The sequence below is a fragment of the Mesocricetus auratus genome, unplaced genomic scaffold (genome assembly GCF_017639785.1).
Source record: "Mesocricetus auratus isolate SY011 unplaced genomic scaffold, BCM_Maur_2.0 Super-Scaffold_100040, whole genome shotgun sequence".
NCBI classification, from domain to species: domain Eukaryota; kingdom Metazoa; phylum Chordata; class Mammalia; order Rodentia; family Cricetidae; genus Mesocricetus; species Mesocricetus auratus.
The window spans coordinates 6,585,664-6,608,325 of NW_024429217.1; the positions used below are offsets into that span (position 1 = coordinate 6,585,664).

At 43.6% G+C, this 22,662-nt stretch overlaps 1 protein-coding gene and 1 long non-coding RNA gene across 3 annotated transcripts in view; one reads left to right on the plus strand and one right to left on the minus strand.

The window, feature by feature from the left end:
* The window catches only part of Arhgap42 (Rho GTPase activating protein 42), a 226,544-nt gene that overhangs the window by 187,357 nt on the left and 16,525 nt on the right, over positions 1-22,662 (minus strand). Inside the window, exon 1 of one of the 2 annotated variants that reach the window (XM_021231343.2) lies at positions 7,338-7,443. The exons of the other annotated variant lie outside the window; for it this stretch is intronic. The gene's annotated coding sequence lies outside the window, so the exon portion shown is untranslated. Of the gene's footprint in view, positions 1-7,337; positions 7,444-22,662 lie in introns of those variants that run through there. 2 annotated transcript variants of the gene reach the window in all.
* On the plus strand, positions 3,469-5,723 carry LOC121135630. The gene is made up of 2 exons (XR_005872732.1): positions 3,469-3,586; positions 5,521-5,723. It is a non-coding gene; the product is annotated as an uncharacterized LOC121135630 (long non-coding RNA).

Below are 22,662 nucleotides of genomic sequence, written 5' to 3' on the forward strand. Positions count from 1 at the left end.
CTGCTGACCAAGCCTTTATACACTGCACCATGCAGAATTTTCCCTGGGATTTTCCAAAGCTACTCGATATGTGGTTGAGAACAGGTGGAGCCCCTTTCCCATCCCGACCTGGGACCCCACCAGGTCTTCTTTTTTAAAAGAATTTTATTTGTGTGTGTGTGTGTGTGAGAGAGAGAGAGAGAGAGAGAGAGAGAGAGAGAGAGAGAGAGAGAGAGAGAGAGAGAGAGAGAGAGAGAGAGAGAGAGAGACTTCTGGAACTGGAGTTACAGGCAGTTGGAAACTACCTGCCACAGGCTGGGAACTGAGCTCCAGTCCTCTGAGAACAGTGAGTAAGCTTAACTGCTGAGACTTATCACCAGCCTCCACTGACTCATTTTAAACTACTTCCATTGCATACTGATTGGACTCAGGCCTCCCTCAAGCTAGCCTTCATCTTGCTTCAACATCCCTGGTGATTCTTATCATCAAAGATTAAACAGCGTGAATGCTGATCAAAGGTAGAGGCAGAAAGAGGTTAATGGGTTTCTTTTGTGCTTTGCTAAATATTTGTTTGTTTATTCATTTATTTGGGGCAGGAGATTTTGTTTATGTAAGGCAAGCACATGTACCATTTTCAATGAGGGAAGAAAGAAAATCTGCTTAATTTATGATAGTAAAACATAAAAATGTTTTTCAAGAAATTGAACAGTACCTTTCAGGCTTATGGAAACATAGTCCTATTCTCTATAACAGGTGCTGCATAAGGATTCCCCACCCCACCCCACACCCGACCCCACCCCCTCCCCAAGACAAGGCTTTTCTATGTAGATAATGTATCCTGCTTTACAGACCAGGCTAGCCTTGAACTCAAAAATGTGCCTGCCTCCTGAGTGCTGGGGTTAAAGGCGTGAACCACCACACCCAGCAAAAGGATTGTTTTTAAAACTGAAAGAAAAGAGTGTTGGGGAAGTCCTGTGTATATGTCAATAAAGCACTGTTGGCCAATAGGAAAGCAAGATAGGTGGGACTAGGAGTTCAGGAGGACTCTGGGTAGGAGAAACACAGGAAGTCAAGATGTAGCTGCCATAGGGGTCAGAAGTCCGGACCCCTTTCTCCGGTAAGAGAAATACTTAGGCAGGTAAAATACTTAAGTCAGAGCTAGCCAGTAAGAAACAAGCAAGGCCAACATAATTAATACAGCCTCCTGTGTGTTTATTTAGGGCTGATGCAGCTCTGGAACCAGGTTGGCGGGAAGGCTTCTCTTTACAAAAGAGTGTTTGGAAAGGGGAAAGATGGTCACACAGTCCAGGACTGTGACTCTCTTTAAAACCTAGGTTTTATTTGTCATTCATTCTTGGCTAAGAAAGAGGCAGCAACCCTACAATTTTCTACCAGCTTTTAGTGTGCACAGAACCTCAGGGTTTCTCAATGTGATATGATTCCAAGAAAGCAACAAGGGAATTCCACCAGGTTGCCCTCCCACTAAGGCCCTCCCCACCACCCGGCTTCCCTACCACTAGGCCCCTCCTCAGGTGATATTTATTATAAGAGCATCATGGTTCTGAGGAGCTCAAAGCAGCAAACGCGCACTCTATCTTCACAGGAGATATAGCTGTATCTTCAGGCGGCTCTCTGTCGCACAGAAATTTTCAGCTCAGAAAACCAGGGAATGGACCGGGAAGACTACCCTTGCAAAGGACCTGAGTTTGGTTCCCAGCACCACATCAGAAAGCTCACAACTGCCTTGGACCCCACCTCCAGAGGATCCTATTCCCTTTTTTGGCCTCCATTCATACACACACACACACACACACACACACACACACACACACAAATAAAAATAAATCCTGTTTTAATACTAAAGAAAAAAATCACAAGACTTCAATGTGTCCTGATATAATGTCAGTTTCTGTAATGTGACCTGTCATTCATGACTAGAGGACAGTGACATAACAAGAAAACCAAGTCAGTTCAAATCAATTTTGTTCTGAAGCCATCTGTCACAATAAATAAACAAATAGATAAATGCCTGTAGCCACATGTCATAGATTGCCTGTGCAATGTTCCCACAGGTTCATGTGTTTGGACACTTGGTCCCAGACAGAGATAGTTGCGGAACTGTTGGAGGTGTAGCTGGAGGAAGGGGAGGGCAAGCTACTGGACCTGCTTCCAGACTGAGCTCTCTGCCTCCTGACCCACAGAGATGTCAGGAAACCACAGCACAGGCTCTCGACCCCAGGCCAAGCTGGTAGCAGACAGCAGCCTTCCCCACCATGACAGACTGGGTCACCTTAAACCTCTCTAGCCTAAGGCTACTCTAGCCAGTCATTTTAACCCAGGAAGGAGAAAATTCTCAGAGCACTGGAGCCAAGACTTTCAGAAAAGGGTAGAGGGCCCCACAGCACAGGGAGCTGAGTCCGTGGATTCCAAGCCCACCGCACAGCATAATCAGAAATCAGAGTCTTGAGCCTGCAAGCCATGTGTAGATCTGGGTGTTTATGCCAAAAACAGAATTGTTAATTAGACCCCGCCCCACTGGGAAGCAGATTTTCCTTCTTTCTTTCTTTCTTTCTTTCTTTCTTTCTTTCTTTCTTTCTTTCTTTCTTTCTCTCCTTTCCTTCCTTCCTTCCTCCCTTCCTTCTTTCTTAAATGAAAACAAAGTTTTTTTCAATCAGTACATTCTGATCACAGTTTCCCCTCCTTCATCTCCTCCCAGTCTCCTCATCCAACTCCATGCCTTCTTTCTCTCTTTAGAAAATAAAGAGGGGGAGGGGGTAGCACTTGATTGAGAACACACACATGTACACACACAAAACTCACAAAACACAAACTCATAATTACTAATGCATAAGCAAAAGACAAGTAATGTAAAAGAAAAAAATGCCTAAGCAAAGCGTTATGAGACAAAACATCTCCCAAAGCGCCACTGCGTGGTGGCTCTCTGTTGTCCGTTTACTGCTGGCATTGGGCCTCCTCTAAGTGTGGTTGCTGGGTCCTAAAGGCTCCCTGGGGGAGGGGTGAGAAGCCAATCAACTGTCCCATAGACGATGACAGTCAGCCTGGGTGGAACAGAAAAAGTATGTGCCTTCCTAAGGGGTCGGACAGACAAACAAGACAGACAGCACAAAAGAAGCAAGGAGATGGGGTCCCAACGTTTGCTTGATGAAGGGATCAAGAAAGAGCACACAACATAAAGTGGCCTTCTCGCCAAAGTACACCGCCTTGGGGGCTGGTGTCCAGCGCCTGGAGTGAGGAGAGGGAGACACTAAAACCTGTTCTGGGCAAAACCCAAAAGCTGTAGCTGCAGTGAAAAAAGGGAACAGACTCTGACCAGGAGAGCTCCCAACCTGTGCTAGATGTCTCTGTCCAGGGCTTCAGATGTTGCTGGGTGGGAACAGCTCCCTCAGGAGAGGGCATGAGAAGGCGAAAGTCAAGGGAGTCTGCTGTTTCCTTTACCGGGCTTCTGAGATCTGTTTCTTTCCACCTTTCCACAGCCTCCCCCAAGGGAGCCCTCCGGACCCAGCGACACCCAGGGAGGATCCATTAGAGAAACTGATTTTACCTCCGTGAGCAGTTAGACATTAATCCCCAACCCTAATGATCTGGGGTAAGGACCGGGAGAGTGTCCAATTCCCTTCTCAGTGCTGGGGGTCATCTCACTTGGACCTGTGCAAGCCCTGGGCATGCTGCCACAGTATATGTGAGTTCATAAGTGCCTCAGGTCTTGGTGTCTTCCATGCCCACTGACTTTTACAATATTTCCACCTCGTCTTCCCCATAGCTCCCTGAGCCTTGAGACATCCCTTTTAGGGCTGAGTGGTCCAAGATCTCTCGGTCTCTGTACATTTCCTGCCTACTTCAGGAGGAAGCCTCTCTGATGCCAGCTGAGGAAGACACTGCTCTACCAGTACAGCAAAGAGTCATTAGGAACCATTATAGTGAAATGTGCCTTTAGCACAGTGGATCTCAACTTTCCTCATGCCACGACCCTTTAATACAGTCCCTTGTGTTGTAAGGTTTGCTGCTGCAACTTTACAACTGGATCTCAGTTGGGGGATAATGTTGGGATCTTGAGATAACCTGAGACCCCTGCCACCACCCACCCACCATGCCCTCTCAAATCACTGGCTTTAGTGAAGATTTGCTAAGAATATTTAGATAATCTTATTCCAATGTCTAGTCATTTCTGTTCTCACATATTCCCTCAGATAAGACTGCTCAAACCCGCCGGTATGCATGAGCATCTGACTTGTAGGTTAAAGCTGTGAACTCAGAAGCCCATAGCGTTTGAAACTGAGAGACATTGAGAGATTATACTCACATAAACTTTCAAATGGATGCAGGGCTGCTCCCTTAAAACCAGGAGATGCAGCTTGCATCTCTTCCCAGTTACGGTAGAGGTTAAAGATCAGAGTTGGATAATCGTTACAGATGACACTAAAACCTGTGGTCCAAGGACCAAGCTCCTGGAAAGAGCAACCCTAGGACCTTTGGTTTTGCAGGAAGATGCTTTACTGTGGGATGGTCTGTAGGAGGCACTGCCCATAACTAACTTGCACGAGTACATTTTCATTCTTTTTGTTTCATGACAGAGTTTCCCTGTGTAAAGGCTTCGACTGTCCTGGAACTCACTCTGTAGACCAGGTTGTCCTCAAAGTCACAGAGATCTCCCTGCCTATGGCCCCCAGGTGCTGGGATTAAAGGTGTGCCACCACCACTGGGCATGCTGGCACTGTTCAGCATGCCACCACTGCCTGGTACATTTTCAAGGGGAGGCATGTGTTCAAAGTACAGCATATCCATATATGAAATGTTATTATGTACTTCAGTGCAATGTACAGCGAGTATAAGCCAGTGAGAAAACCATTTCAATTGTGTGTGCGTGTGTGTGAATATGTGTGTATGCTCGCACACCATGAAAGCTTCAACTCTCAGAAACTTAGGGGTTATCCCCATGTCTTTGCTATTCCACTCAGCAACTCCATACCCAAGTGAGTGCTAAAAACTACACCCCACAAGCCTTTCGTTTCTTACCTATACATCAGTCAAACAGCTTATAATTAATATAAGCCTTGCGTGTTTGCTAAGGACTGAATGGCCGTGGCACCAGGTGGGACAGAAACTTCCATCTACAAGGAGAGGGTTTTTTTCCGCTCCCAGTTCAGAAGCAATGAGAGCAGGAACTCAAGCAGGGCGGGAACCGGGAGGCAGGAGCTGATGCAGAGGCCATGGAGGGGTGCTGCTTAGTGCCTTGCTCTTCATGGCTTCCTCAGACAGCTTCATATAGAACCCAGGAGCACCAGCCCAGCGATGGCATTGCCCACAGTGGTCTGGGCCCTCCCACGTCAACCACTAGTTAAGAAAATGGCCTGCAGCCTGACTTTATGGAGGCATTTTCCCAAATGAGGTTCCCTCTTCTCTGATGACTTTAGCTTGTATCAAGTTGACATAAAATTACCCAGGACAATGGCAATGTATTTGTGGGTTTGAGTTTGCAGGCACAATGGCACAAGAACTCTGTCTACCTGTCTCAAACCCTAGGTACTGGGTGTCATGCAGAAACAAAAGAGGTCAAGACAAGCAAACCTGGTGAAGAAGGCAAGCCCGTAAGCCCAGCACAAAGGAGCATGAACCAGCGGAATCACAGGTTCAAAGCCAGCCTGGACTATGTCATGGGAACCGTGTCTCAAAAGGGAGGGAGGGACAAGAAAGTTAAATAAAGCATGAATCGTGTTAGACAGTAAGAAGTGACATGTGTGACAAGGAGATGGAGACAATGCAGGAAAAGGCGCCAAGGAGCTGTCTCTCTAAGGTGAAGAGAGAAGATCCCTCTGGGAAAGCTGCTTCTGAGGAGTCCGGCTTGGTGTGCTCCTCCCGACTCAGGGCCAGGCATCCCCTGCCTTCTGACTGGTCTGGGCAGGAGGCCACGCCAACAATCTTCCTTTAGCAGCTTTCAGGTGAGGGAGTCAACAGCAGGCACTCAGTGCCTTCCAAAGTCTAAGTAACCCTCACATAAGCTCTCAGCCTGCCCACAGCTCCAAGGCTCCACAAAGCTCTCAGCTTCCCCAAACCTCCAAGGCTCCACAAAGCTCTCAGCCTCCCTCCCCACAGCTCCAGTGCTCCCCAAAGCTCTCAGCCTTCCCAAACCTCCAAGGCTCCTCAAAGCTCTCAGCCTCCCCACAGCTCCAAGGCTCCCCAAAGCTCTCAGCCTCCCCAAATCTCCAAGGCTCCACAAAGCTCTCAGCCTCCCCAAACCTCCAAGGCTCCCCAAAGCTCTCAGCCTCCCCACAGCTCCAAGGCTCCACAAAGCTCTCAGCTTCCCCAAGGCTCCACAAAGCTCTCAGCTTCCCCAAGGCTCCACAAAGCTCTCAGCTTCCCCAAACCTCCAAGGCTCCACAAAGCTCTCAGCTTCCCCAAACCTCCAAGGCTCCCCAGAGCTCTCAGCCTGCCCAAGCCTCCACAAAGCAGACCACAAAATCCAGTGGCACAAACTTATAGAATAACTATACAAACTCTAAACAGGGAAGACCTGCCCAAAGATCTCAGAAACAAGGCTCAGTCCTGACTTTGAAGGAACACAAAATAGCAGGCATCGATCTGGGTTCTTCTAAGAGGCACCACACATTGCTGCTTAACTTTAGAGCTGCTTACAAGCAAGTTTTCCGTTGAAAAATGGAAAAATAAAAACTGGGGAATGTGATTGAATAAGAACAATGTATAATGACATGAACGTGAAGATGCCACGATGAAACCATTTCTTTGCATTCTAACCTTAAAAATCAGCTTAAAGATGAGAAAATATAATTAAAGTCCACACAAAGTAACACAGGGGGCAGTTCATTATTATTTATGGGGTGGGCAAAATGGATGGGCAGGGGGAAAAAAGCTCTTGCCACTCAAGCCTGGCAGCCTGTGTTCAACATGCAGATGCCATGTAAAGGTGAAGGGAGAGAGAGACCCCACAAAGGTGTCCCCTGGCCCCCAAAAGTGCCATGGCATGCATACCTACATATACACACACCATATGCATAGGCATAATAACAAAGTCTTCCATGGAATTTTTAAGACTATTATTGACTAAGTCCTTTGGAGAAAGGAAGGCTTTGCAATTGTTAGCACTAGCTTCTGCCAGCATGTGTACTGGTCTAATGGAAGACACATGTCTTCTGAAGGTCCTTGAGGGGACGGGAATTCAAACTTCCACAAGCATACTTGGTGTCTTAAAATCCGTGGGAAAGCACTGGCGTTCCAGCTGTCATTAAACCTCATCTACAAAGCTGTTCTTGACCAGAGGATATTATGCACTCCCTCCCCGTCCTGCAGATTGTACCAAAGGCTTTAAAACCAGGCACACTCACCTCTGCAGCACAACCCGCTCAGAGGGTCGTTTCAAGTTGCAGCCGCCGAGGTGCAGGTTCTGTTCTGTACCCCTTTCTGTTGTACTGGATATGGTGACTTTAATGAGGGATGACCCCCATAGACTGGGACATTTGAACAGTTGGTCCCCAGGTGGGGGCTCCATTTGGGGATACTGTAGAATCTTTAAAAGTCAGAGCCTTGCTGGAGGAAGTACGTCACTGGGGGGGGTTGAGTGTTATTAGTCTTGCCCACTTCCTATTCACTCTCTTCTTGGTGCTCATGGTTGAGACGTGGGCTGTGAAACTCCTGTTCCTGCCGACTTGCCTGCCTCTTGCTCTTACACCTTCACGCCACGATGGGTTATTCTCTTTCTGGAACCATACACCAAGGAAACTCTTCCTTCTATATAGTTGTCTTAGTCGTTGTGTTTTACCACAGCAACAGAAAAGTAAGTAATGCACTGGGTATCAAATCTAGGGCTTCCCACACGGTAGACAACTGCTTTACCATCAAGCCTTATCCTCAACTTCCTTTCTCTTTTTTGATTCAGGAACCATGTCTCATTAAGTGGCCCGGGCTGGCCTTGAACTCACTTTGTAGACTAGGCACACCTTGACTCTGCAATCCTCCTGCTTAGCCTCTTAAACAACTGGGATTACAGGCCCAAATCACTACCAGCTTTTTTTTTTTTTATTTAAGTTAGAAACAAGCTTGTTTCACATGTCAATCCCAGCTCCCTCTCCCTCCCCTCCTCCCCCGCCCTCCCCACCAGGCCCCCCAGGCCCCCACCCAATCTCCACTCTGATCCCCAGGGAGGGTGAGGCCCTTCATGATGGATCTCCAGAGTCTGTCATGTCATCCGATTTTCAGCTTTTTAATATTTGGATTTTCTTTGGCATCTAAGATTTTATATGTGTGAACACATATTAACTGTTACACTCAATAATTTATTGGATATAAAGATCAAAGCTATCCCTACTCATGTGCTATAAAAGGAACAATGATATTCTCTGGCCACCACACTCATTTAATGAGCACCTGAAGATAATTTCTTTGTTGCTGTTATTAAAGTTAATCTGGCATTAACAGTTGGACCAATCCAGAAAGTTTCTGGAATTACTGAAAGAAGTCAGAGAAGGTTATAAAGCTAATTGGTTTTAGTTTTAAGTCCACTGTGGATTTTTTGTTTAGGATAAGTGCATAATAATATCTTCGACAGTGAACACACACAGCAGATCACAAGCATCTGTAAAACCCCAGTTGTGGGGGATCCGATGCCCTCTTAAAGCCTCCATTGGCACCAGCCTCCACATTATACACACACTGGCAGATACTCATACACATCAAATGAAAATATTTTAAAATTTCAAATCATTAAAGCTCAATGGATGAACTCTCTCAGACCAACAGGCAAAGAAAAGCCATAGAAGACTTGGAGGTAAACTTTGTAGCAACTTTATTCCTAACATGCAAAACATGTATGTATCCATGATGCTGTCAAAGAAGGCAAACTGGACAGACTAACAGGCTTACATACATAAGTAAAATGTTGCTTAACACTGAAAGAACTACCACATCACAACAGGAACATGGCTAAGTAAAAGACCAATGGTAAAAGCCAACAGACCACATGGTCCTAACTCAGTGGCATTCTGGGAAATGCAAAACTGGCGTGAACCCATTTGGTGAAGTCTGGCAAACATAGGACACTCCAAAACATGGAGGGAACATGAAGAAACCTACAGACTTGAGCTTATAACAGTCTGTGAATAGACTCCTAATTTTAACAAATGAACCACACAAAATGCAAGACTTTAATAGGGGAAACTTCACATGTTCATACATAGAAGAAGAGGAAGTGAGGTTAACTGAAAGTATAGTAGTGACTCAATTTAGAAAAACCTTTTTAAAAATCTATACATTATAGAACATGAACTGGTAGTATATAATAGTGCATTGCAATTGGGTTTTGAGTATTCTGAAAATATTCACAGTTAAACATGATTTAAAAAAAAGAATAATGGCTGCCCTCTAGGCCCTAAGCTCCCAGGGTACATCCTTCACCCCACCCCCACCCACCGAAGCCCCAGAGACCTGGGAGCAGTCTCCCCACAACCCAGGCCATTCCCAGGAGCACCTGCAACCATCATAGACGCTGCCCTGCTCCCACCTGGAGAGCAAAGCCCCAGAGGCACCGCCTACACCAGAGAGCCCCAGAGCTGTATCAGCATCCAGCAGAGGTACAGACCCCTACACCTGTAGAAAGAGTGACCACCTAAGTCACCTACACCCATCGGAGGAAGAGAGAACCCCTGAAGCACAGGTGCCTGCACTCACTGGAGGAAGAGACAGGTAGACAATAGTGAAAGACTACATTCAACAATGTAGGGAGCAATAGGGCACCACCAGAAACTAGGAGTTCTACACCAGCAAGACCTGAACATCTCAACGTAGACAAAGCAGAAAACCAATCTTAAAAATAACTTTATGAAGATGATAAAGGTCATTAAAGAGAAAACAAAAATGCCCTTAAAGAAATGAGGAAAAGACAAACAAAAATATTGGAAGAAATCAACAAATCCCTTAAAGAAAGCAAGAAAACCCATGAACAAACGATAAAACAGGTGAAGGAAACAATTCACACAATTGAAGATTTGAAAGCTGAAATAGAAGCAATAAGGAAAACACAAAGCGAGGGAACTCTGGAAATGGAAGATGTAGGTAAATGATCAGGAACTACAGACGTAAGCACAACTACAGAACACAAGACATGGGAGAGAGATCTCAGGTGTGGAAGACACAACAGAGGGAACAGATTCATCAACCAAAGACAATGTCAAATCCAACAAAATCTTAACAGAACACATTCAGGAATTCTGGGGCACCATGAAAAGACCAAACCAAAGAACAATAACTATAGAAGAAGGTTAAGAAGATCTCTTCAAAAGCTCAGGAAACATAGTCAACAAAAGCATAGAAGAAAACTTTCCTAACCTAAAGAAAGGCATGCCAATGATAATACAAGAAGCTTACAGAACACCAAATAGACTGGACAAAACAAGAAACTTCCCTTGCCACATAATAATAAAAACACTAAACATACAGAATAAATAAAGAATAGTAAGAGCTGCAAAGAAAAAAGGCCAAGTAACATATAAAGGCAGACCTATCAAAATTGCACCTGACATCTAAATGGAAACTCTAAAAGCCAGAAGGCACTAAGAGACCATGTATACCAGCCAGGACTACTATACCCAGCAATGCTATCAGTCACCATAGATGGAGAAAACAAAATATTCCATAACAAAACCAGATTTAAACAATACATATCCACAAATCTAGCCCTACAGAAAGTACTGGAAGAAAAACTCCAATCCAAGGAAGTTAGCTACACCCACAAAAACACGGGCAATAGATAATCCCACATTACCAAAACCCAAAAAAGGTAAACACACACAAAATGCCACCAATACCAACAAATCCAAAAGAAAGTAATAGGAATTAACAATCAGGGGTCACTACTATTACCTCAGAGGAAAGGGTTGGGAAAAGATTTTCCAATCTAATGGGACTAAGAAACAAACAGTGTAGCTATCCTAGTATCTCACAAATTAGACTTCAAACTAAAATTAATAAAAGAGATGAAAAATGATATTTCGTATTTGTCACAGGAAAAATTCATTGTAATAAAGTCTCAATTCTGAACATCTATGACCCAAATACAAGGGCACCCATATTTGTAAAAGAAATATTACTAAAGCTTAAGTCAGGCATCAAACCCCACACAATAATTTGGGAGACTTCAACATCCCATTCTCACCACTTGACAGGAATACCAGACAAAAAAAATTACAGAGAAATGAAGGAACTAACAGAGATTATGACACAATTTGGTGTAACAGACATCTATAGAACATTCCGCTAAAATACAAAAGACTGTATCTTCTCAGCATGTTATGGAACCTTCTCTAAAACAGACCACATACTCAGCAACATAGCAAACCTCAACAGATAACAAAAAAAGGAATAATTCCCAGTATCTTATCGGAGCACCAAGATTTAAAGTTAGAATTCAACAACAACAAATATTGCAGAAAGCCTACAAACTCATGGAAATTGAACAATGTGCAATTGAATCACCCCTGGTTCAAGGAAGAAATAAAGAAGGAAATTAAAGACTTCCTAGAATTCAATGAAAATAAATGAAAAACATACAGAAACTTATGGGACACTTTAAAAGCAGTGCTAAGAAAGGCCATGGTACTAAGTGCCCACATGAAGAAACTGGAGAACTCTCACACTAGTGACTTAACAGCACACCTGAAAGCTCTAGAACAAAATGAAGCAAACTCACCAAGGAGGAGTAGAAACCAGGAAATAATCAAATTGAGGGCTGAAACCAATAAAATAGAAACAAAGAAAATAATACAAAGAACCAGTGAAACAAAGAGTTGGTTCTTCAAGAAAACCAACAAGACAGACAAACCTTTATCCAAACCAACCAAAAGGCAGAGAGAGAACATGCTACTTGACAAAATCAGAAATGAAAAGGGGGACATAACAACAAACATTGAGGAAATCCAGGGAATCATCAGTCTAACTTCAAAAACCTGTACTCTACAAAATTGAAAATTTTTAAATGGATACTTTTTTTGATAGGTACCACATACCAAAATTAAATCAAGAACAGATAAACAGTTTAAATAAACCTTTAATCCCCCCCTGAGGAAAAAGAAACAGTAATCAAAAGTCTCTCAACCAAAAAAAAAAAAAAAAGGCGAAGGACCAGATGGTTTCAGTGCATAATTCTACAAGAAATTCAAAGAGCTAATATCAATACTCCCCTAGTTATTCCACACAATAGAAGCAGAAGGAACATTGCCAAACTCTTTTTATGAAGCTACAGTTACACTGGTACCCAAACCACACAAAGACACAAATAAGAAAGAGAATTACAGGCCAATCTCCTTCACTTTGATGCAAAAAATACTTAATAAAATACTAGCAAACTGAATCCAAGAACACATCAGAAACATCATAAATGATCAAGTAGGCTTCATCTCAGAGATGCAAGAATGGTTCAACATACAAAAATCTGTCAATGTAATGGACCAAATAAACAAACTGAAAACAAAACCACATGAGCATCTCATTAGATGCAAAAAAAGACTTTGACAAAATCCAACACCCCTTCATGATAAAGGTATTAGAGAGAACAGGGACACAAGGAACATTCATAAACATAATAAAGGAAATATACAGCAAGCTGACAGCCAACATTAAATTAAATGGAGAGAAATGCAAAGTGATTCCACTAAAATCAGTAATAAGACAAGGCTATTCACTCTCTCCATATCTATTCAATATTGTACTTGAAGTTCTAGTAACAGCAATATGGTAACAAAAAAAATCAAGGGGATACAAATTGGAAAGGAAGAATTCAAAATATCACTATTTGCATATGATAGTTTACATAAGTGACCCCCAAAAACTTTACCAGAAAACTCCTACAACTGGTAAACACCTTCAGTAATGTGGCAGGATACAAGATTAACTCAAAAAAAAAATCAGTGGTCCTAATTTACACAGAGGACAAACAGGCTGAGTAGGAAATCAGAGAAACATCACCCTTCACAATAGCCACAAACAACATAAAGTAGCTTGGGGTAACTTTAACCAAACAAGCGAAAAGAGCTGTATGACAAGAACTTCAAGTCTTTAAGGAAAGAAATTGAATAAGATATCAGAAAATGGAAAGCTCTCCCATGTTCTTGGATAGGTAGGATCAACATAGTAAAAATGGCAATCTTACCAAAAGCAATCTCCAGATTCAATGCAATCCCCATCAAAATCCCAGCACAATTCTTCATAGACCTTGAAAGAACAATTCTCAACTTCATATGGGAAAACAAAAAACACAGGATAGCAAAAAAAAAAAAAAAAAAAAAAAAAAAAAACTCCTGTACAATAAAGGCACTTCTGGAGGCATCACCATCCCTGACTTAAAGCTCTACTATAGAGCTATAGTAATCAAAACCGCTTGGTATGGGCATAGAAACAGACAGGTGTACCAGTGGAATCAAATCAAAGACCCTAAAATAATCTACATACATATGAACACCTGATTTTTGACAAAGAAGCTAAAACTATACAACGGAAAAAAGAAAGCATCTTCAACAAATGCTGCTGGCATAACTGGATGCTGACATGTAGAAGATTGCAGATAGATCCACATCTATCCCCAAGCACAAAACTTAACCAAATATATCAAAGACTTCAACATAAATCCAGTCACACTGAACTTCTTAGAAGAGAAAGAGGAAAGTACCCTTGAACACATTAGCACTGGAGATAACTTCCTGAACATAACACCAGTAACACAGACGCTGAAGTCAGCAATTGATAAATGGGACCTCCTGAAACTGAGAAGTTTTTGTAAGGCAAAGAACACAGTCAACAAGAGAAAACAGCAGCCTACCCTAACTCCACATCTGAGAGAGGGCTGATCTCCAAAATATATAAAGATCTCAAGAAACTAGATACCAAAATACCAAATAATCCAATTTAAAAATGGGGTATAGATCTAAATAGAGAATTCTTAGCAGAGAGATCTCAAATGGCCAAAAGGCACTTAAGGAATTGCTCAACATCCTTAGCCATCAGGGAAAATGCAAATCAAAACAGTTCTGAGATACCATCTTACACCAATCAGAATAGCTAAAATCAAAAACACCAATGACAGTTTATGCTGGAGAAGATATGTATAATGAAGAACTCTCCTCCATTGCTGGTGGGAGTGTAAACTTGTACAGCTACTTTGGGAATCAGGATGGCAGTTTCTCAGAAAAATGGGAATCAGTCTATCTCAAGACCCAGCAATACCATTCTTGAGTGGATGAACACTCATACCATAAGAACATTTGTTCAACTATGTTCTTACCAGCATTATTTGTAATAACCAGAACTTGGAAGCAACCTAGATGCCCCTCAACCAAAGAATGGATAAAGAAAATGTGATACATTTACACAGTGGAATACTACATAGTGACAAAAAAAATGACATCTTGAAATTTGCAGGCAAATGGATGGAACTAGAAAAAAGTCATCCTGAGTGAGGTAACTCAAGCACAGAATGACAAACATGGTATGTACTCACTCATAAGTGTACATTAGACATAAACCAAAGGATAACCAGCCTACAATTCACAACCCCAGAGAAGCCAGGAAACGAGGACGCTAAGAGAGACATATGGATCCCCCCCCACCTCAGGAAGACAAGATCTCTTGAGTAAATTGGGAACATGGTCAAGGGGGGGTGGTAGGAGAGTGGGTAGGGGACAAGGAGAGAGGGTAGGAGCACTGGAGGGATTAGGAAGATCAATTGGGGGGAGGAAGGACAGAGAGGGAGAGCAAGGAGAGAGATACCTTGATAGAGGGAGCCATTATGGGGTTATCAAGAAACCTGGCACTAGCGAAATTCCCAGGAATCCACAAGGATGACCCCAAGGAAGAATCTATGCAATAGTGGAGAGGGTACCTTATCTGCCCTTCCCCTTTAATGAGATTGATGACTACATTAATTGCCATCATAGAGCCTTCATCCACTAGCTGATGGAAGCAGAAGCAGAGATTCACAGCTAAGCACTGAGCCCAACTCCTAGAGACCAGTTGTAGAGAGGGAAGAGTGATGAACAAAGGGGTCAAGACTATGTTCAGGAAACCCACAGAAACAGCTGACCTGAGCAAGTGGGAGCTCACAGATCCCAGACGACAGCTGGGGAACCTGCATAGGACCAAACTAGGCCCCCTGAATGAGGGTGACAGTTAGGGGCTTGGACAGTCTTGGGGAATCTGGCAGTGGAACCAGTATTTATCCCTAGTACATGGGCTTTTTGGAGCCCATTCTCTATGGAAAGGCATCTTGCTCAGCCTAGATACAGCTGGAGGGTCATGGTCCAGGCCCCAAGTGACAGGCTTAGATGATTTCCCATGGGAGGCCTCACCCTCTCTGAGGAGTGGATAGGGGGGTGGGGAGATGGTGGGGAGAGTGGGAAAAAGGGAGGGAGAGGGAACTGGGATTGGTATACAAAATAAGATTGTTTTAAAAGTAATAAAAATAAATATAAAACAGGAAAAAGAATAACTGAAGATGCATTTACATATATATTTAAGTTGCTAAAAGCTTATGTGTTAAATCAACATAGCTCTTAAATAATAAGGTTTCAAAAAATTACCTTAGGCAACAAAGCCATATAAAGTTAATATAAAAGCCCTTATTTTAAGTGTTTTACTTTTTTTGTTATATTTCTACTAACCCTTTGATAACTTAGTATAGGTATACTAAATATTCCTTCCGCTAACCCCTTCTAGATTCACACACACACACACACACACACACACACACACACACGCACGCACGCACGCACGCACGCGCACACACACTGCCCTAACTTCATCCCCTCTTTCTTTTGTGTAACCCATGAATTCAGCTTGTACTGCTCTTGTAGGCTTGGTCCTAGGGCAATGCTCTGAGCATGGTCAGTGCTCTCTTAAAGACACCGGCTCCCACCCCCACCGTCAATGACTTCTCAGCTGTGGTTGGAGTCCTTTTAAGTTCTGGGAGGATTTTGTTTTGTTTTGTTTTTGTTTATCTTTTTCTAAACATTCCTTTAGATTTTGAATTTAACCGTGTTAGTTTTATAAATCTGGAATTTTCCTCTTGGAGAGTTTGTATTCCCCATGAGAAACAGTTCTGTTATTACTAAAAATTATCACTATTGCATAAACAGTACTGAAATGTTACAGAAAGTTTGGAAAACAGAACAAAAATAATTACATTCCCACCGTCAGAACAGTCATCTGTATAAATTCTCTTCCCATTTTCCCAGTGTTATTAAGAATAACTACATGGAAACAACCTATCTGCTGTGTCTGCGGTGTCTCCTGAGTTCCACCTTAAATCTCCAATCTGTACAGTCTCCCAGTTCCACCTTAAATCTCCAATTTACTGGGGCTGGGAAGAAAACATCCCATTCTGAGAACCTAGTGGAAGTTTGAAGAAAGTAATTAAGGAGTAACATGCTGGAAATTTCCACTTCGTCTACACAAGCCACTTTCCTGTGTGGACAGCGACATGGTTTGCCTTTTGTGCCAGTGAGTCCCCAGGTTAGAAAAACACGGACGACACAGTCTGTCACAGCTGAAATACAAGGCGCTCAGAATCCCAGCATGCTCTATGTGGCTGCCACCTCCTTGACAAGAGGGCCAGGGGAGGAACAATGATTTCCAGCTGAAGCAATGATGGCTGAGGTTACAGATGCTGGCTCTGGCAGCAGGCTGAGTGGGTCCAGGGTGCGGTGACTCAGCCAGCAGCGGGAGTGTGGAAGGACAGTGCCTGGAACTGAAAACTGATAAATAGCTTTGTGATAAGCTTTCTTGGTCCTCTGCTCTGTCCAAGTGTTCCTCTTTGGGATTGTGAAATGACTGCACTGTTCTTTTATGTTGAATAACAGATTCAAGATGTGTAACATTCACAGGACAGCGAGAGCTGCTAAAGCCACGTTAGTATCACAGTGAGCCTGCAAACTCACGCCTGTGCACACACCCATGAGCACGCACGCACGCTAACACGAGCACGTGCTCGAGCACGCGCGCGCGCACACACACACACACACAGGGGGTGGGGGAGGGGAGGCGTGCTTGAGACTGCCTGTACGGCAGAAGGCACAAGCACAGCTATGTCTGCAGCATCCATCTGAGCCTTCCACTGGGCCTGATCTCTTACTTCTTCTGAGTCCGTCTGTTGGTTTGCCTCACATTTTTCTCCTGTTGCCCCAGAGACAAAAGCTAAGTAATTATGACAGCCAAAACGTCCCACAGGGATTGGAGCAGACACATCTTTCGGTTACCGCCTTAACCCACATCAAATCTGTAGCGAAGCCCTGATTCATGTGTGACTTTTCTGACAATATTGCACACAAGAAGTGTTTCATCTAAAAAACAAACAACAACAACACAAAGAAGCAAACAAAAACAATATCTAGCAGTGAAGAAAGAACTAGAGAGAAAGAAAGCGGAAGGCATTTAGATTGTCCCTAAAATGCTTCTGGTCTCTCTGCACACTTGTTATTCTTGGTGCTTTAATTAGCCCACGGGTCTTTCCGGGGTCTTTTCAGCCATGTGTGTTTTCTTTGAAAGATGGTTGGTTTCTCCTGTCTATAAGAGAATCTCTGTGTTTAGTAAGCCACCTACATCATGAGCTGTCATGAAGCTCTCCCCCTAATTCCCCATCTCAAATGCGACTGGTGAGTTTAAGCCTTAGGGATAAAATACAGACTCCATGCAGTGCAGAACCCATTTAAACATGTACTCTGCAAAAAGGCAGAGACCTTACATGTTGCCGGGTTTACCATGTATGTGAACATCCCCTCGTGACACCCTGTTTGAGAAGGCTCTGGTGGAAACCCCACTTCCTGTTCTTTCTCTCTGTTTCCTGCCCGTGTGAAATTCGATCTCTGCTTCCTGGTGCCTGGGCTTCTTTCCTTCCCAGTCCTAGTGGACTGTGAGCCCCAGCCTCAGCCCCGCCCTGGAACTGGGAACACACACACACACACACACAGACACACACAGAGACACACACACACAGACCGACAGACACACACACACACACAGACACACACACAGACACACACACAGACACACAGACACACACACACACAGACACACACACACAGACACACATACACACAGACACACACACAGACACAGACACACACACAGACACACATACACACACACATACACACACACAGACACACACACACACACATACACACACACACACACACACACACACACACACACACACACGGGAAGGCCTTTTCTCCTGTAAGTTGCTTTGTTCCCAACAACAGAAAAGTAATGACTACAACATGAATAAAATATTTACATGACATTTGGCTTCACACAGGATTCAATATTAGTTCACTTTTTGTTTGATCGGTTATTGCTTTTGGAGACCCTGAGGGGCCTCCAACTCCCTATGTCATCAAACCTTAAACTTCTCATTCTCTTGCTTCCAGCGTCCCTGGCCACCACACCCAGTCAGGTTTATGTGGCACTGGGCATTGAACCCAGGGCACGGTGCCTGTGAGGCATGCACTCTCCCAACGGAGCTGCTGCTCTACCCCAGATCACGCCTTTTCTAACGTATTTCATTTATGTGTATGTTTGTCCACAGGTGCACACTGTCTGCAGTGCCTACTGAGACCACAAGAGACCGATGGATTCTCCACTGCTCGCATTACAGGTAGTTGTGAGCCACTGATGGGACTGCTGTGGAGAATTCTGGTCCTCTAGAAGAGCAGCAACTGCTCTTGGCTAAATGGCACCCCAGCCCACCATTTACACTGCTATTTCTTCTTCTTCTTCTTCTTCTTCTTCTTCTTCTTCTTCTTCTTCTTCTTCTTCTTCTTCTTCTTCTTCTTCTTCTTCCTTCTCCTTCTCCTTCTTCTTCTCCTTCTTCTGATAATATATATATATATAGCCAATATTTATAAATGTCCCAAAGATTGAGAAATTACTACCCACTCTATGGTAGATGATTCTAACTTCAGGGCCTCATTTTTTAATTTCTCATTTGCAACCCATTTTTAAATTCCTAACCTACCTGGTAACTTCAGTTCCTCCACTTTTTATGTGTTGAAAATTTTATCAGACTTTTTATTGTCATCTCGAAACAAAAGAATGGCAACCCTGGCTCTCTGTTTCAAACTGGCTCACTTGAGTAAATCTGCTCCTCTTTCTACCGGCCAATTCATGTCCCTCCATGGTGACATACTGTTTATGATCTAACAAAGCTTGCCTGGAGATCAGAGTGCAAAGCTAGCATGAAGGCAAACACACACACATATACATGAGTAAATGGATGTGAGAAATTCTTTTAAAGAAGAACCATGTCCTCCATACGAAGGTGTATTCCCAAAAGCAGATAAGTTTCATTAAGCAATGTTTGCCTTCACACATTCAGTAAGTTATTGCACCTTATTTGTAATATTTTTCCATAACAATAATTTAACTTACTAAATAGACTTCAGCAACCGTCCAGCATACAACCAAGCTCGGAACCACTGGGACACTTGACAAAAGGAACCCAGGGTACCAAAAGACACCAGGACAGCTCTTGCAGAGAGTGAACATTAAATCTGTATTAAGCTTCAGGTGACATCTCCTCCCCACAGCCAAAACTCAAAAGAGTGTCTCCACAGTCTGGAGTGTGTTCTCTGCCCAGCCCAGAATCATCCTCAGCTGAGGAATGGCTAGTGATATTTGTTAGACAGCTGTTCTAGGCCATGGTGAACCCCTGAGAATACTTAATTCCATAGCTTTTAGTACTTCAAGAGTTCATCCAGGAACGTATTCCCAGGCCCTCCTTCAGAGATGGATTCTAAATCAACACTCTCCACCTTTGCTTACTTATTTTTTTATCCTCCATGCTACATATTTACTCAGTAAATGACCTTTAGACAGTTTAGGAGGAGGAGAAGAGGAGTATGTTCCTTCTTTCATGCAGATCAATTTCCAAAGTACATAAAAGAATCCACACTCAAAACTATTGGGTAATCTCTATTTTTGAGTGCATTTTTAGAATAAGCTTCAGTTTCACTTTCTAATAATATATTCCTCCCAAAGAAGCATGTTTTAACCCAGAATATAAGACCACAAAAACACAGCTCCAATTCCTCTTCTGAATCAACAACTGGCAACTCTACTAACTAGAAGTTTCTGTCAGTTCACTGTCATAACTACCAACTCCGCTGTCTTCACTAACTGCCTTGCATTTCCAGAATCTGGTCATTTACTTCATTCCCTCATAATTAAAGTCTGGTATCTGCCTGTCAGAGCTTAAAAACACACTGTCCGATGACCACGAACAGGTCCGTACTGACTCTGTCCTGTAAGTGTTACATTGTGGGACACAGACTCTCAGCATGAGGTGACCACAGGCCATGCTTGAGCCCAGCACAGCCTATCAGTGAGATGAGACAAGGGAGTTGACTGTGCACTGTAGGCCAAATTCCTGTGACAGCCAGGCCCTGGTTTCCCAGGCATCCTCTCGCTTCCCATCAGCCAGTCATGAAGGTAACTGGTTTTCTTTTCAGTGCTGGGCTCCGGCTGCTCTGCATGACCAGACTGCCCTCCCAAGCAGAACAGAGGCTGTCACTCTCCCAAGACGGGCTCGCTACAGCCGCTCTAACGTCTCCACCACCTGAACTCGCACCTGGGTTCTCTTCTCACCTCCCTAGTCTGTAAGCTTCAGGCCCTTCTGTAAGGTCCCCTAGTGCTGCATGCCTGGGCACTCTCCGGGAAGGGGGCAGCTAAACAACTCCCAGCTAAGTTCCTAGCTCTGGCAGAATATACCAGAGTAGAATCTAGAGAAACATAAAGCTACTCTGAAAACCAAGTAGGTAAAGCACCTTTCTTATCCTGGGAAGGCAGAAGAGGCCAGGGAACCTAAGACACAATCTGGCCACTGAGTCTCAAGCAGCTGCCTGTTCTAGAATGTTCTTACCCAGGAAAGCAGGAAACAGACAAAAAGGGAGACTCTGTCCCAGGCACTGACTTCCACTGTACTCAACTGTTCTAGACCTTCCTATTCAAGTTCAGAGACCACAGCTCCTCACCCCCACACTTCCTAACTAGAGACGAGTTAAAAAGGTGTGCATGGTATGACTAATTTGGGACCCGAAGTCAGTCTGGTTTAAGTAACAATTCTTTAGGTCTGTCTGGTGTAGTCCAACCAGGTCAACTGGTTGTCTATTGAAGTCTAACCAGTATGTCTGCTCTAATGAATGTCTACTAAGTCCTGGTCAAGTCCAAGGCCCATTCCGGGGTGCTAGGGGGAGCCTGTTGAATCTGCTCACTAAAATGCCTTCTATATGGAACTTCAAAATTTCAATATCAAACAGAAGTAGAAGGAAAATGAAAACACTCTACCAAGTTTGGAAGTTGAAGTTTGTGGGAATGGCTACTTCCAATGACACTGAATTGCCTCAGAACTAAACACACAAGCACATTTGCTTGACATAAAAGAGAGTGTAACAGCTGAACTTGCTGTTAATCCTCTAAAATGTTTTTACAGAGTTTAACAGAAGCAGGATTACAAACTGCTCCTAAGGGCAATCTTCCTACCTCAGGCGGTTTAAGAATGGACTTAGCAGGTGCATAGATTTTTAACTCCCTTTGAACAAATTGTGTCATCATCTCAAGATCATTTGAAAGATCTGTTAAAGAGATTCCATTTTTACAAAAACAGGGCTTCAGAAGTCTTGGCATCATTCTTCCCATTATACTTTTTCCTGATTTAAAAAGCAGAAAGTTAAGTCAGGATGCTGACATCATATTTGAAAACCATATCTGCTCTGAGGGACCAGACAAAGCCAGGTCCAAAATTCTTAAATTCTTGTTTCTTTTTATTAATAAAAAAGAGCAGAAGAGACACTGGTATAATAAGCTGGTTTAAAAGATGATTGATAAATATGATGGAATTCAAGCACCATGAAAAACACAAACGCGTGGATCTCCTAAGTAAACAGCAGCCAGTGAAACTGGGTACCGAAGAGGACCAAACAGGGCCGGCAGCAGCAGTACTTCCGAGGGAACACGTTTTGCAGATGTCCTAAAGAAGAGCTAATGAATAACTAACATTTTATAATACCAAGTTCACCTTGGCTAAATTCCTTAAAATTGTCAAGCCAGCAGAAATTAAAGAGAGCAAATTGTCCTTCACGCCAGCACAACGCGTGGAGGTGGCGAACCCTTTAGAGACACAGTCACCATAGGGGTCACTGAGGAGGACCTCTAGGGACCCCGGCAGCGCCTTCCGTCTCTGTTTCCCAGCTGTCAGGCACTGAACGGTTTCCCACACCATCTACCCCTCACCTCAGTGTTCTATCCTGCGCTCCGGCAACATCAGAGCCACTGAGCGTGAGCCAAAGGGAAAGCTCGGAAACAGGAGCCCCAGTTAACTTTCCCTTCCGCTGAAGTGATCTTCTGAAGCATCTCGGCAGTGGTAAAAGCTGCAGCGCCGGGCGGTGGTGCCGCACGCCTTTGATCCCAGCACTCGGGAGGCAGAGGCAGACGGATCTCTGTGAGTTCGAGGACAGCCTGATCTACAGAGTGAGTTCCAAGACAGCCAGAGCTAAACAGTGAAATCCTGTCTCAAAAAACCAATTTACTTACTTACTTAATTAATTAATTAATAAGCAAACCAACCTGATTAACACACCAGATAATAATGATGTGATAAATGCTTGGACTTAATTG